Source organism: Arachis stenosperma, chromosome 1 (genome assembly GCF_014773155.1).
Source record: "Arachis stenosperma cultivar V10309 chromosome 1, arast.V10309.gnm1.PFL2, whole genome shotgun sequence".
Lineage (NCBI taxonomy): Eukaryota > Viridiplantae > Streptophyta > Magnoliopsida > Fabales > Fabaceae > Arachis > Arachis stenosperma.
This window is the reverse complement of record NC_080377.1, coordinates 86,009,206-86,025,571: the sequence shown is the minus strand read 5'-3', so window position 1 is coordinate 86,025,571 and position 16,366 is coordinate 86,009,206.

Sequence of the window (16,366 nt, the reverse complement as noted above, 5' to 3'; positions counted from 1 at the left end):
AGAAACTTAAATAAAATTATTTAAATATTAAAGACAATTTTAAAAATTATTCCAAATATTACAAACAAAATAATACCTTATTCTTATATTAATTAATTCTTTACTTTTTTTTTTTCAAGTGTTGGCTGGCTCCTTAACAAGTATCTTCTCAGTATGATAAAGATATAAGAGTATAGTATAATTTATCATATAATTTGAGCACAACTTATTAGAAGAGGTTTAGGGGATTAATATATAGTTCATCTTGTAAGATCAGATTTGATATGGTGGATGTTATCTATATTTATAATTAAGGTAAACTATAAAAAATGTATTTAAATTATTTTGACTCTGATAAAAATATTTTTAAATTTTATTATCGATAAAAATATTTTTAAATTATTTTAAAAGGTGACGAAATAAAAATGCCCAAACATAATAAGAAAAAAAATAGATCAAAGCAGGTCTTTTATCATAGCAGAATATTTTTGTTATATTTTTAAATTATTTAAAAATATTTTTATTAATAACAAAATTCGAAGACATTTAAATACATTTTTTATAATTTATCCTTATAAAATAATAAGAAAAGTGTTATAAGCCCTGCTTTTAATTTGTGTACATTTTTCTTGTACATTTCTATTTTTGTATTAAAAATAACTGATAAGAAATAAGAGAAAGTAAAAATTTTGTCCTTTTTATACTATAATAAAAAGTATACAAAAAAGTGTAAAAGAAAAATAGTGTAAACATCATTTTTCTAATTATAAAAAGTATTGTCATACTTGGATATTGGCTTCTAAATTATTATCTTATTTAATTTAATATTTATTATTATTTTATTTATTAAAAAATATAAATAAAAGTAAATTAATTAATAGAAGAAACGTTTTTGCTATATAAAAGTAAAACTATTTCAATAATTAACTATAATTAAATAGGAAATACTTCTCGGCCAATATTGTTGTCAAAAACTAGTTCCTCGAATTAGATTCGATCATTAAATAAAATGGTTTCTAGAGGGCAAGAAGGATAGATTCACAGCAGCAATAACAGAGTAAGGCATGAAGGCAAAAAAAAAAAAAAAAAAAAAAAAAAACAAAAAGAATGATGAGAAAGGTTTAAGAGAGCAAGTGAAGCGTAAGCTTTTCAAAATATTTCATAATTCAGTGTTGTTTCACATTTAAGTTTTTTTATCAATTAAATTCAGGGTTTCACTAGGGAGATAATGGATTATTTATATAATGTGTACAATGATTTATTGAGTTACAAAATGAACATCTTCTATACTATCTACAATAACCATCCGAGTACTAGGGATAATAAACATCTTCCCGAAAAATCAAACTGATTTTGGGGTTCACCAAGAATCAAACTTTTGACCTTTCGGATCTGGCGCTCTAATACTATCTCATGATACCACTCATCACAAAAGTTTCAACTGATGAAAAAAGGTAATACTAATTATTATATCTCTAATATTCCATAAACCTCCATTGTACACATTGTATAAATTTTCCATTGGTTCCTCATACTTTCCCTTAAATTTAATTAAGTTGACTTAAATTCACAAAAATCACATTTATTACATGTAGTATGTAAGACTTAGAAATTTAAGAAGATCTTATTAAGAGTTAATTTAAACTTATTTATCATTAAGTATTTTAATCTTGAAATTATTCTATTAAAGATAATTAAAACAAATTCTGATTAATTGAGTTTAAAATAATTTAAGATTTTATCTGATTTTATAATTATTGAATTATTTTCTATATTTAAATTATAAAGTTTAGCAAATGTAAAATAATAAGAATTTTATATGATTTAGTTTAAATAATTTAAATTTTGAAATTTAATATTTTAATTTTTATAAACAAAGAAAAATAATTATATTACCTTATATTTTAAATTAGAATACTTAATTAAAAGGCAGGCAACAAATTGATAATTAAATAATATTTTTAAAATAATTTAAAGAAATTAATTTAGAAGTGAATTTAATACAATATCTCTTAGTTTTATTAAAATTTAACAAAATCTTAATTTACCTAAAAATTCATAATTTTACATTTGTCCGAAATTAAACCATAATCCTAAAATCAAACACACAAAATCCTAACCCCTTTTAACCTAACTGTCCACTGCCACACTCCCTTTCTCCAATAACCAACAATACCCAACGTAGCTTCAAAAGAAAAACCAAAAGAAAGAAAAAGAAAAGGGAAATGGAATTAGGGAAAAAGGGAGAAGAGAGTTGCGATGTAAACGAAGAAGAGAAGGGGAAGAGGGGGCTAACCACACCACCAGCGCAGGAGAGAACCGAGGGGAGAGAGAGAGAGTGATGCGTCTGAGAAAGAGAGAGAGAGCCGGAGGGAGCTGCTGCGTGATGCTTGAGCATCTTTCTTGTCTTTTTCTAGTGAATTTGCAATCAATTTGTTAACTTTAATCTAGAATTAATTGTCTTTTAGCCACAATGGATGCTACTTTGAGTCTTGTGCAGTTCTGTTTATTTTAGGTAGTATTCGACTGGAATCGATGGAGTTTCTACAGCACAAAAATTTTAACGAGATGACTGATGCGTGCGCGTGATTTGGAGCTTTCCATGGTGACGCGGGCGCGTGGATGACGCGTACCCGTAATTTGAAGATTTGCATGGTGACGCGTACACGTCAGGTCGCGAAGAAAACCATCGACGCGTACGCGTGACATGCGCCACGTGCAGAAAACACAGAAAAATGCTAGGGGCAATTTTTGGACTGTTTTTGACCCAGTTTTCATCCCAGGAAACATAGATTAGAGGCTGTAGAATGGAGGACTCAAGGAAACACTTTCTGTTACTTTCCAAGGTACGTCCTACGAAGCAAGTGGCCCCCATCCATCACTTGAAGACTTGCTGATTGTCATAATTAATTTTGATTTAAATTTAAACATTATAGGAAAAGATATTATTTTAGATATTAGATTTTAAATTAATTAAGACTACATATAAAAGATATTAGGATCCTATACCAATTAACATTCCGTACTTCAGAGTTTACCTGAATCCTAGTTTTCTTCTCTGAGTCATGAGCAACTAAACCTCCATTGTTAACGTTAGGAGCTCTATCTATTGTATGGATTGATACGATTATTTTTCTATTTTAATTCATGTTTTGATTTATATTTCAAGAATTGTTTTCGTTCTTTATTTTATGAATTTGGGTGGAACGAAAGTATGACCCATGTTCTAATTGAGTTCCTGTATAACTTGGAAAAGCTCGTTACTGGAACAACAACTTGAAAACATATTCTCCTGAATTTCTAATTGTTTGTATTTAATAGGATACGTGACATATAATCCCCTTATATTTGGATAATTAGGATTCTTGTGGCATATAAACTGGAATTTGATCATCACCCTCTAATTGGAATTAACTGACCAAGGAATTGGCAGTTGATGAATTTTAGAGGAGACTAGAAAGGTCTAAGGAATTTGGGTCTAGTCATATATAGTTTGCCATGAATTAAATCTCACATGATTAAAATAGTTAGTAAGAAAAGTCAATCTAGAAAATAGATAACTCTGAAGCCTTAACTATTTTCTCCCATATTTTATTCCTAACTTATTCACCTGCTGTCTTCAAACTCTTAATTTACTGTTTAATGCTCTTTGAACATCCAACACTCATTTCTGTTTGCATAACTAAGTGGTTTAACCAACCATTTTTGCTTGATCCATCAATCCTCGTGGGATCGACTCTCACTCACCTGAGGTATTACTTGGTACGACCCGGTGCACTTGCCAGTTAGTTTGTGGGTTATACATCCCGCACCACTGCGCCGTCGCGAGGGAGTCACCGTAAGCTTCGCGTTGAACTCCTCACGAACCGTCGTTGTCCATGGAGCCGCCAGGAGCTGCCGCGTCGCTGTCAACGATTGATGGAAGAAGAGGACGCACAAGAGGAGCCGCTGCTGCTGGATTACCGTTCTGCCACCATTTCCGTCAGGAACCGGGTTCAAAGAGGTAGAATCATGACAAGAAAGGAGGGTAGGAGCTGTCGCGGTGGTCGCCGTCAGTGCCGGAGCTTCCTCTGCCGCTACTGGCTTGCCATTTCTGCTCGGCTGTTACCTTATTCACCGTTCTGATTGTTGAAAGGAAATGTTGTCGAAGATATAGCTTCTCTGTTCCCCATTCTCTTGTTTCTTTTCTGGTAAGACAAATTCTGTTATGCTTTATCTTGCCATAATATTCCATTTCGACTCTGTTTTATTAGTGCATAATGTTCCTCTTTGCCTTGCTTGGTTGTGTTTATTCTGGCTGTTACCTAGAGCTGCTGTGTTTGCGGTTATTACTTTTGCTTGCCATTCTTCTCCGCTAGCTGAGGGTGCTTGGAATATAAATTATGATGTAACTGCTGCAGAATAAGGTGAAAAGAGGGTTTATCGCATTAAAATTGCTGCGGGTTTGATTCTTTGAGGCATGGTTTTTCTTAAAACTTAATTTCTGTGATTACGTTTGTCCTATGGATGTGGTTGTTGCTGTATTGAATTTTTAATTGCTTCAATGATGTGTGGTTATTGATAAAAGAGTGGTTTGTAAAATTAGTTGATTTGATGTTACTAAATGTGGGTCTTTTCTGGTTTTGAAGTTAGTTTGCTAATGTAACTGAGTCGGTTTTTGAAATGACTTGAGGTATGAAAATGAATGGATTTTTGAAAGCTATTTGGTTTTAAATTAGTTTGATATTATAAATTACTTCATATTGAAGCTGGTTTGATTTTGAAGAAAATATTTATTATTGGAAGTGATTCAGTTTGAAAATAATTTCATATTGGAACTGGATGAATTTTAGAAAATGACTGAGACTTGGAAATGGTTCAGAAAAGTTTGAAAAATATTTTGGATGGGACCCGAAAAGGATGGCAGAGTCCGAGTTTTAGAGGAGATGTTGCCAAAATTTTATAAAACTAAAAGTTTCGTTTGAGGTAACTATTTAAAAAGATTTGATTTTAAACATTATATGTTTTAAGATTGATTTATTTAAAAAGAAAGACTTATGTTTTGGATTGGGATCGTTGATTAATGGAATAGAAAGAAGGATGTTGAGGATTGACTTTAAAATGTGATTTTTAAATTAATTTAGAAATAAGATATGGATTGACGAATGATGATGAAATTGAGAATGGCTTAGATATTGATAAATGATGAATGAATTATCCATATGGCTTATAAATTTGAATTATCTGAGACACAAGTTCTATGGATAAAGTACCGTGGCTTGCCACCATGTGTACCAGGTTGAAACTCGATACTCTGTTGACCCTACGATGTAAGGGTGACCGGGCATTATAAATTCCAGGGAATGGTACCCCCATTGAGTTATTTGATATATATATATATATATATATATATATATATATAGAAAAAGCTATGCATAGACTCTTGGGGATGCACGTCGAGAGACAATCTAAGATTTTCGGACTTGTCGGGTTGGCTAGATAACCAACAGATGAGCTCATTAGCCATAGGAAGGCATGCATCATATGCATTTGTATGCTTTTCTTGGGTTTGAATTTGTTTTGGTTCGCCTAATTGTTAAACTGTTCTTAACTGCTACCTAAACCTGTGTTTTCCGTGTCTATTCTACTTGTGTTTGTCCTGGTGTGCTACTTCTGAGAATGAGCTTTGGTGCTAAATTGATGATTGTGTTAATTGACTGCATAGTTGGTTTCTGATTAAGATTTTCTTATAAGAAAAGAAAGATTTTGGATTTCTGGAAGATTTAATCTTGTTTCTTTGAAAAGGTTTTTGAATGGTTAGCTATTGGTTTTTAAAAGATTCATAAGGCAATGATAATCACTGAGCTTGAAAACAGTTTTCTTATTAAATATCTTCTTATGACAATTTTGTAACTCCGTGGTGAGACCATGTGGTTAGGTTCTCACCCCCCTACAGCTTTACCTTTTCAGGAATCGGATGAAGAACTATTATGAAGAGTTATACTGCATTTTGGTTTATATGATATTGTATTAATTAGATTATTTTTCTTCCATAGTCTTTGTTATTAAAATTTTGTAAGAGGGATAGGAATTTTATGTTTTATATGTATATTATTTTATAAGCTATTAGGTAAGAAATCTTGTATATGAATCTATGTGTCTATTTTTTTAAAGATAAAGTATTTATTTCCAATTTTTAAAGAAATCAGCGATATGGTGTCGAGTCACAGGCTTCTATTTTAATATTAAGTATATGAAGTTAGTCGTAATACTTCTTGCTATCAGAGTAGCCCAATCGGAAGCGTGACTTCTGATAGTGAGGGTGTTACATTATGGTATCAAAGCGGTCCTTCTTGTAGAGCCTGAGAAATGAACTGACTATGCTTCAATTGCATACTCTGAGAGTCTGTCATATAGTAGATCTTGTTTGAATAACGAGAATTAGAGCTTTATGCACATAACGGTCTATTCATTAATGCCATTAATCTTGCATTGCATAATTCCTGGTATTAAGTTTGGCCGGCTTAACACTAGTGAATTATGTATATGTAAGCACTAATAGGTTATCATAGACGATATGCGAGTCATAGATAACGCAAGTCGCGAGTTTTGAAAACGTTAGAAACTAAGTTTTAAAGATTAATTCCATTTCGACGTATAATCTTTATTCGTGTTTGACGTTATCTTTTTCTTTATCAATTGTATTAGAATCTCTAGTTTTTTATTTCTTTCTTAAAATGTGTTTTAAATATTTTCTACCATATCAACTCATTCATATATATATATATCCTTGCTTGATTATGTTCCTAATTGTTGCTTGAATCTTTAAGGAACATTCGACCTTGACAATATTCATAAATTTGGTAATTATTGATTTGATCTTGAATTAGTTTTGGTACAACACATAATCCTTGATTCCTAAATCATTTGAAATCTTAAGAGTCGCAATTCATAGTAAACTAATTATGCGATTTAGTTCTCCTGTTTCGTGTTTTGTAACTATTGTCTATCCTGCTCGGATTACAATCTTTGGTTTTGTGTTTCTTCGTAAAAATGATAAAAACTTCCCTTGTTTTGATAAAATGTATCAATTCTAGTAGTTTTCTTATACAACTCTTATCTTGGAATCTCTTTTGAAAATAGTTCTATTTTGACTCTTTTTCTGTTTGATTCTGATTGTAACCATTATTTGAATTCTGAATACGACAACCTTTGATTTTATAAATACTTCCCTACAAAAAGAAAAAAATGAATAATTTCTTTATATAGTTAAAACATGCTTCTATTTAAAAGTACTACTTAGTCTTTATTTATTTTTACAAGAATACCTTACCTTAGATTTTCTCATTTGAACGCAATTTGATCATTTTGCAACATTATTCGAATTTTTATGCATATATATATATATATATATATATATATATATATATATATATATATATATATATATATATATTTACTTAATTATGTATCTACGAACTCTTCAAACTTTCTAAAGCAAGATTTCTACTTTCATTCCAGTTAATTTTCATTTAATAAACTTCATACAAATAATTTTAATTTGAATTTGATTTAGCATAACAAAATATTTATCCTGGTTTTGTTTTTTTTTTTTTGAAATATATTGAATTTATATACTTTCTTTAGAAAAAGATAAACCAATTCCCTTAGTTTCAATTTGAAGTTGTTCTAAATTGCTATACTCTCTTTCCTATTATTGCTCATGTCGAAGCTCTTTGATTCAGAATTCTTTCTTAAGCTTTCGAATCAACTCCCTTTACACTATACTTTATTGCTTATATAAATCCTTGTCTGTTGATAATCTCACATATTCTTTCAAATACTCACAGAGTACCATCCTTATTAAACTGCGAACCTGAGCATTCTCCCGATTTCTTGTAAATATTATTTGTGTCATTTGTAATCTTCTCAAGTTTAGTATTTCTTATGTGTTAGTATTTAGGGACGTGATTTGTGCGCGCAGAAAGTGAATTTGGTAAGTGTACGAGATTATAATGAGTTGTGGAATCTCGAGGTAACGCAAACATCTATACTTTGTTCAGTTCCCTCAATTATTTATTTCATATCTTCTTTTTTTTACTAAGTAAGATGATCTTCCTCTTAAGTTTATCTATTCCTTGTGGACCTTTCATTTGATTGCGTTCCTACACATTCCCTTGGATTTTGTAAATGACGTCCTTGACTTTGTTCACTTTCTTGTCCTTGTGCATCGTTTTCTTCTCATCGTTTCCATTGAAGTTCTTTAATCTCTCCATATGTCCGCCTCTTATTTGTAAACTGCTATTTGAATCTTTAAGAATGTCTATCCTTGTCATTATACTTCTCTTTATGAAATCTTGTACTCTTTGACATAACATTGGAATTGTTTCGGGTACGATGCTGACCCTTGAACCCTTGAAAATGTAAAGTTCCCCTTTTTATTATGTTGCATTGGCTTATGCGTTCTAAATTGTGCCATTCAATTTGATGTGTTGTTCCTTCTTCTCTTTTCTTAAAATGTAATTTAAAGTTCCTTGCTTCGCCATTTGTACCTTATGCATATCTTAACTTCTTACACTTCTAACTATGTTAAAACTCTTGCAACACGGCTATTGATTCCATATTCCTCCACGAACTATGAAACCCCCGTGATCATTTGAAGTTGTTCCACAGTAATGAGTCACCATAGTTTTTAATCATTCTTTTTTTTTATGAAATATCGTACTTCTTCAATTTGGCTTAAATATGTTTCAAAATAACACGCTGGTTTTCTTCTTATTGATCCTATTGAATTTCTTTGATCCAAGGGTTATCCTTGAAATTATCAATCGATTTCTTTCTAGCAAACTCCATTGCTTGAGCCTCCTTGTTTACTTGCAATTGCATTTATTCTTTCAAATTCTCGCGAACGCGGTCCTTGTCACTTTTCTTTCTTTTCTATGGTCTATTATCTTTCTGAGTATACTCGAGATTAGTTTTTGTATCTTATGTGATCATTAGACTTAGTAAACGACACATTAGCTCTTTAGGACACGTTTGGTGAAGACAAAAGGTGAAAATTTGTAAATGTACGACGTTGCAGGGAGTTGTGGAACCTTAATTCATGTGAAAGATTTTTGTTAATGTTGGGTTTGTGACCATTAAGATTTGCAAAGTGTTGACGAGGTTGAAAACCCTCAGATGAGTTGTTTGATGAAGTACGATTGAGGATGGAGGAAATAAGTTAAGTTAAAGTTTGAATAATTGAATCTCTGAAGTTGGTGTGAGATCAAATGCGAACGTTAAGCCCATTGTTTTAACCCTAACCCGTTTTATAACCTTTTTCGCCTTGTTTTACTATCACATGTTTGAAACATATCATTTTGTGCATCAAGCATATCTTGTAACCATATTTCACATTACACTTATACCTTTTATACCTTCATACCATGTAAGAATCCTGGTATTTGAAACTATATGTATATTATATATATATATATATATATATATATATATATATATATATATATATATATATATATATATATATATATTAAGAACTTTTTGCTTTTTCTTTAAATGTATTTAAGAGTGAAGTGATATGTAATCTCTTTTATTTTATATCAATTTTTGAGGACGAAAAAATTTTTATAAGGTGGATAGGATGTAAGACCTAAAAATTTTAGAAGATCTTATTAAGAGCTAATTTAGACTTATTTATCATTAAGAATTTTAATCCTGAAATTATTCTATTAAAGATAATTAAAACACATTCTAATTAATTGAGTTTAAAATAATTTAAGATTTTATCTGATTTTATATTTATTAAATTATTTTCTATATTTTAATTATAAAGTTTAGCAAATCTAAAATAATAAGAATTTTATATGATTTGGTTTAAATAATTTAGATTTTGGAATTTAATATTTTAATTTTTATAAACAAAGAAAATTAATTATATTACCTTATATTTTAAATTTAAATACTTAATTAAAAGTCAGTCAACAAATTGATAATTAAATAATATTTTCAAAATAATTTAAAGGGATTAATTTAGAAGTTAATTTAATACAATATCTCTTAGTTTTTATTAAAATTTAACAAAATCTTAATTTACCTAAAAATGCATAATTTCACATTTGCCCCAAATTAAACCATAATCCTAAAATCAAACACACAAAACCCTAACTCCTTTTAACCAAACCCTCCACCGCCACACTCCCTTTCCCTAATACCCAACAATACCCAACGTAGCTTCAAAAGAAAAACCAAAAGAAAGAAAAAGAAAAGGAAAACGGAATTAGGGGAAAAGAGAGAAGAGAGTTATGATGTAAATGAAGAAGAGATGGGGAAGAGGGGGAGGACCACACTACCAGCGTAGTAGAGAATCGAGGGGAGAGAGAGAATGATGCGTCTGAGAAAGAGAGAGAGAGAGAGCTGGAGGGAGCTGCTGCGCTGTCGCAAGGGAGTCGCCATAAGCTTCGCGCTGAACTCCTCACGAACCATCGTTGTGCGTGGAGCCGCCAGGAGCTGCCATGTCACCGTTACCGATTGATGGAAAAAGTGGACGCACAAGAGGAGCCCCTGCTACTGGATTACCGTTTTGCCACCGTTGCCGTCAAGAACCGGGTTCAAAGAGGTATAATCGCGACAAGAAAGGAGGGTAGGAGCTGTCGCGGTGGTCGCCGTCACTGTCAGAGCTTCTTCCACTGCCACTGGCTTGCCATTTCTGCTCGGCTGTTACCTTATTCGTCGTTATGATTGTTGACGAGCGGATAATTTATACGCTTTTTGGAATTGTTTTTAGGTAGTTTTTAGTAAGTTCAAGCTACTTTTAGGGATGTTTTCATTAGTTTTTATGATAAATTCACATTTCTGGACTTTACTAAGAGTTTGTGTGTTTTTCTGTGATTTTAGGTAATTTCTGGCTGAAATTGAGGGACTTGAGCAAAACTCTGAAAAAGGCTGACAAAAGGACTGCTGATGCTGTTGGAATCTGACCTTCCTACACTCAAAATGGATTTTCTGGAGCTACAGAACTCCAAATGGCGCGCTCTCAACGGCGTTGGAAAGTAGACATCTACAGCTTTTCAGAAATATATAATAGTCCATACTTTATTCGGAAATTGACGACGTAAATTGGCGTTGAACGCCAAGTACATGCTGCTGTCTGGAGTTAAACGCCAGAAACACGTCATGATCTGGAGTTGAACGCCCAAAACACGTTATAACATGGAGTTCAACTCCAAGAAAAGCCTCAGATCGTGGATAGATCAAGCTCAGCCCAAGCATACACCAAGTGGGCCCCGGAAGTGGATTTATGCATCAATTACTTACTCATGTAAACCCTAGTAGCTAGTCTAGTATAAATAGGATAATTTACTATTATATTAGACATCTTTTGACAGTTTAATCTCTTGACTGTTTAGTCTTTGATCATTTGGTCTTTTGATCATTCAAGGGGCTGGCCATTCGGCCATGCCTGAACCTTTCACTTATGTATTTTCAACAGTGGAGTTTCTGCACACCATAGATTAAGGGTGTGGAGCTCTGCTGTACCTCAAGTTTCAATACAATTACTATTACTTTCTATTCAATTCTCTTTTATTCTTATTCCAAGATATACGTTGCACAACACTTTGATGAATGTGATGATCCGTGACACTCATCATCATTCTCACCTATGAACGTGCGTGACTGACAACCACTTCCGTTCTACCTTAGGCCGGGCGCATATCTCTTAGATTCCCCAACAGAATCTTCGTGGTATAAGCTAGATAGATGGCGGCATTCATGGGGATCCAAAAAGTCTAACCTTGTCTGTGGTATTCCGAGTAGGATCCTGGGAATCCGGAAAGTCTAACCTTGTCTGTGGTATTCCCAGTAGGATTCCGGTATTGAATGACTGTGACGAGCTTCAAACTCCTGAAGGCTGGGTGTTAGTGACAGACGCAAAAGGTCAATGGATTCTATTCCAACCTGATTGAGAACCGACAGATGATTAGCTGTGCTGTGACAGAGCATTTGGACCATTTTCACTGAGAGGATGGGATGTAGCCATCAACAAGGGTGATGCCTCCAGACGATTAGCCGTGCAGTGACAGTGCATAGGACCATTTTCCCGAGAGGATTAAAAGTAGCCATTGATGATGGTGATGCCCTACATACAGCTTGCCATGGAAAGGAGTAAGAAGGATTGGATGAAAGCAATAAGAAAGTAGAGATTCGAAAGGATTCTAGCATCTCCACACACCTATCTGAAATTCCCACTATTGATTTACATAAGTATTTCTATCCCTTTTTATTTTCTATTTATTATTAATTATTCGAAAATCCATAAACCAATTTAATCTGCCTAACTGAGATTTATAAGGTGACCATAGCTTGCTTCATACCAACAATCTCTGTGGGATCGACCCTTACTCACGTAAGGTATTACTTGGACGACCCAGTACACTTGCTGGTTAAGTTGAACGGAGTTGTGTCCACACATAGTTGAAAAAGCAATGAATTTTACAAAATACAATAACAAAGGAATCACAATTTCGTCCACCAATTGTTGAAAGGAAATGTTTTCGAAGCTATAGCTTCTCCGTTCCCCATTTTCTTCTTTCTTTTCTGGTAAGACAAATTCTGTTGTGCTTTATCTTGCCATAATATTCCATTTCAACTGTGTTTTATTAGTGCGTAATGTTCCTCTTTGCCTTTGCTTGGTTGTGTTTATTCTGTCTATTACCTAGAGCTGCTTTGTTTGCGGTTATTACTTTTTCTTGCCGTTCTTCTCCGCTAGTAGAGTGTGCTTGGAATATGGTGCACAAAATTGTGATTTCTAACAATGGCGCTCAACTTGGTATGCGCGTTTATAACTCAGCACTTTCTTCACAACTTCGCACAACTAACCAGCAAGTGCACTGGGTCGTCCAAGTAATAAACCTTACGTGAGTAAAGGTCGATCCCACGGAGATTGTTGGTATGAAGCAAGCTATGGTCATCTTGTAGATCTCAGTTAGGCGGATAATAAATGGTTATGGAGTTTTCGAATAATAATAATAAATAAACAGAAAATAAAGATAGAAATACTTATGTAAATCATTGGTAAGAATTTCAGATAAGTGTATGGAGATGCTGTGTTCCTTTTGGATCTCTGCAACATACTGCTTTCATACTTTCAATCCTTCTTACTCCTTTCCATGGCAAGCTGTATGTAGGGCATCATCGTTGTCAATGGCTACATCCCATCCTCTCAGTAAAAAAGGTCCAAATGCTCTGTCACGGCACGGCTAATCATTTGTCGGTTCTCGATCATGTCGGAATATAATCCATTGATTCTTTTGCGTTTGTCATCACGCCCAACAATCGCGAGTTTGAAGCTCGTCACAGTCATTCAATCCCTGAATCCTACTTGGAATACCACAGATAAGGTTTAGACTTTCTGGATTCTCATGAATGCCACCATCAATTTTAGTTTATACCACGAAGATTCTGATTAAGAAATCCAAGAGATATGCACTCGGTCTAAGGTAGAACGGAGGTGGTTGTCAGTCATGTGTTCATAGGTGAGAATGATGATGAGTGTCACGGATCATCACATTCATCATGGTGAAGTGCAACGAATATCTTAGAAAAGGAATAAACTGAATTGAATAGAAAATAGTAGTAATTGCATTGAAACTCGAGGTACAGCAGAGCTCCACACCCTTAATCTATGGTGTGCAGAAACTCCACCATTGAAAATACAGAAGTGATGGTCTAGGCATGGCCGAATGGCCAGCCCTCATGGTCTAAGAACTAAACGTCCAAAGATGTGGTCAAAGACTATACTATCAAAAGACGTCTAATACAATAGTAAAATGTCCTATTTATACTAGACTAGCTACTAGGGTTTACAAAAGTAAGTAATTGATGCAGAAATCTACTTTCGGGGCCCACTTGGTATGTGCTTGGGCTGAGCTTGAGCTTTACACGTGCAGAGGTTTCTTTTGGAGTTGAACGCCAAGTCGTAACGTGCTTTTGGCGCTCAACTCTGGTTCGTGACGTGTTTCTGGCGTTTGACTCCAGAATGCAGCATAGAATTGGCATTGAGCGCCCGTTTACGTCATTTAATCTCGAATAAAGTATGAACTATTATATATTGCTGGAAAGCTCTGGATGTCTACTTTCCAACGCCATTGAGACGCGCCATTTGGAGTTTTGTAGCTCCAGAAAATCTATTTCGAGTGCAGGGAGGTCAGAATCCAACAGCATCAACAGTCCTTTGTCAGCCTTTTATCAGAGTTTTGCTCAGGTCCCTCAATTCCAGCCAGAAAATACCTGAAATTACAGAAAAACACACAAACTCATAGTAAAGTCCAGAAATATGAATTTAGCATAAAAACTAATGAAAACATCCCTAAAAGTAGCTAGATCCTACTAAAAATTACCTAAAAACAATGCCAAAAAGCGTATAAACTATCTGCTCATCCGAATACAACTCATGATATAGCTGCAGCAGAATGAGGTGAAAAGAGGGTTTATCACGTTAAAATCGCTGCGGATTTGATTCTTTGAGGTAGGGGTCTTTCTTAAAACTTAATTTTATCTTACAGGGTTGTTATAAATAGATATTGATGGGAAAAATATATTTCTATGATTACGTTTGTCCTATGGATGTGGCTGTTGCTGTATTGAATTATTAATTGCTTTAGTGATGTGTGGTTATTGATAAAAGAGTTGTTTGTACATTTAGTTGATTTGATGTTACTAAATGTGGGTTTTTTCTGGTCTTGGAGTTAGTTTGCTAATGTAACTGAGTCGGTTTTGAAAATTACTTGAGGATTGAAAGTGAATGAAATTTTGAAAGCGGTTTGATTTCAAATGAGTTTGATTTTATAAATTACTTCATATTGGAGCTGGTTTGATTTTGAAGAAAAGATTTATTATTGGAAGTGATTCAGTTTGAAAATAATTTGATATTGGAACTGGATGAATTTTGGAAAATGATTGAGACTTGGAAATGGTTAAGAAAGGTTTGAAAATTGTTTTGGATGGGACCCGAAAAGGGTGGTAGTGTCCAAGTTTTAGAGGAGATGCTGCTGGTGCACAAAATTTTAATCCCAATATCAAAATCAAGATTTCTTGTGATCTCGTACCACTAACAAGCAAGTGCACTGGGTCTTCCAAGTAATACCTTACGTGAGTAAGGGTCGATCCCACGGAGATTGTTGGTTTGAAGCAAGCTATGTTTATTTTATTATTCTTAGTCAGGATATCAATTATAATTATCAGTTTGAATTATTAGAAAAATAAAAGAGCGTGAAATAATTACTTGTTGTGCAGTAATGGAAAATATGTTGGAGTTTTGGAGATGCTTTATCTTTTTCATTTAAGCTTTTGGTGCACGAATTTGTGATCCGCATAACTAACCAGCAAGTGCACTGGGTCGTCCAAGTAATACCTTACGTGAGTAAGGGTCGATCCCACGGAGATTATTGGTTTGAAGCAAGCTATGTTTATCTTATTATTCTTAGTCAGGATATTAATTAAAATTATCAGTTGGAATTATTAGATTGGAAAAATAAAAGAGAATAATAGCGTTACTTGTTGTGCAGTAATGAGAAATATGTTGGAGTTTTGGAGATGCTTTGTCCTCTGAACTTCAACTCTTCCTTGAAATCCTTCTCCACACGCAAAGTCCCTTCCATGGCAAGCTCTATGTAGGGTGTCACCGTTGTCAATGGCTACTTCCCATCCTCTCAGTGAAAACGTTCCTATGCTCTATCACAGCACGGCTAATCATCTGTCGGTTCTCAATCAGGTTGGAATAGAATCCATTGATTCTTTTGCGTCTGTCACTAACGCCCAGCCTTCAGGAGTTTGAAGCTCGTCACAGTCCTTCAATCCCAGAATCCTACTCGGAATACCACAGACAAGGTTTAGACTTTCCGGATTCTCATGAATGCCGCCATCAATCCGGCTTATACCACGAAGATTCTGAGTAATGAATCTAAGAGATACTCATTCAATCTGATGTAGAACGGGGGTGGTTGTCAGGCACACGTTCATGGATTGAGGAAGGTGATGAGTGTCACGGATCATCACCTTCTCCATAATTAAGCGCGAATGAACATCTTAGATAAGAACAAGCGTGTTTGAATGGAAAACAAAGGAATTGTATTAATTCATCGAGACGCTGTAGAGCTCCTCACCCCCAACAATGGAGTTTAGAGACTCATGCCGTCAAAAAAATTATGTAATTCAGATCTGAAAATGTCATGAGGTCCAAAATAAGTCTCTAAAAGTTGTTTAAATAGTAAACTAGTAATCTAGGTTTACAGAAAATGAGTAAACTAAGATAATTGGTGCAGAAATCCACTTCTGGGGCCCACTTGGTGTGTGCTGGGGCAGAGACTAAAGCTATCCACGAACTGTGGCTTTTCTTGGAGTTGAACTC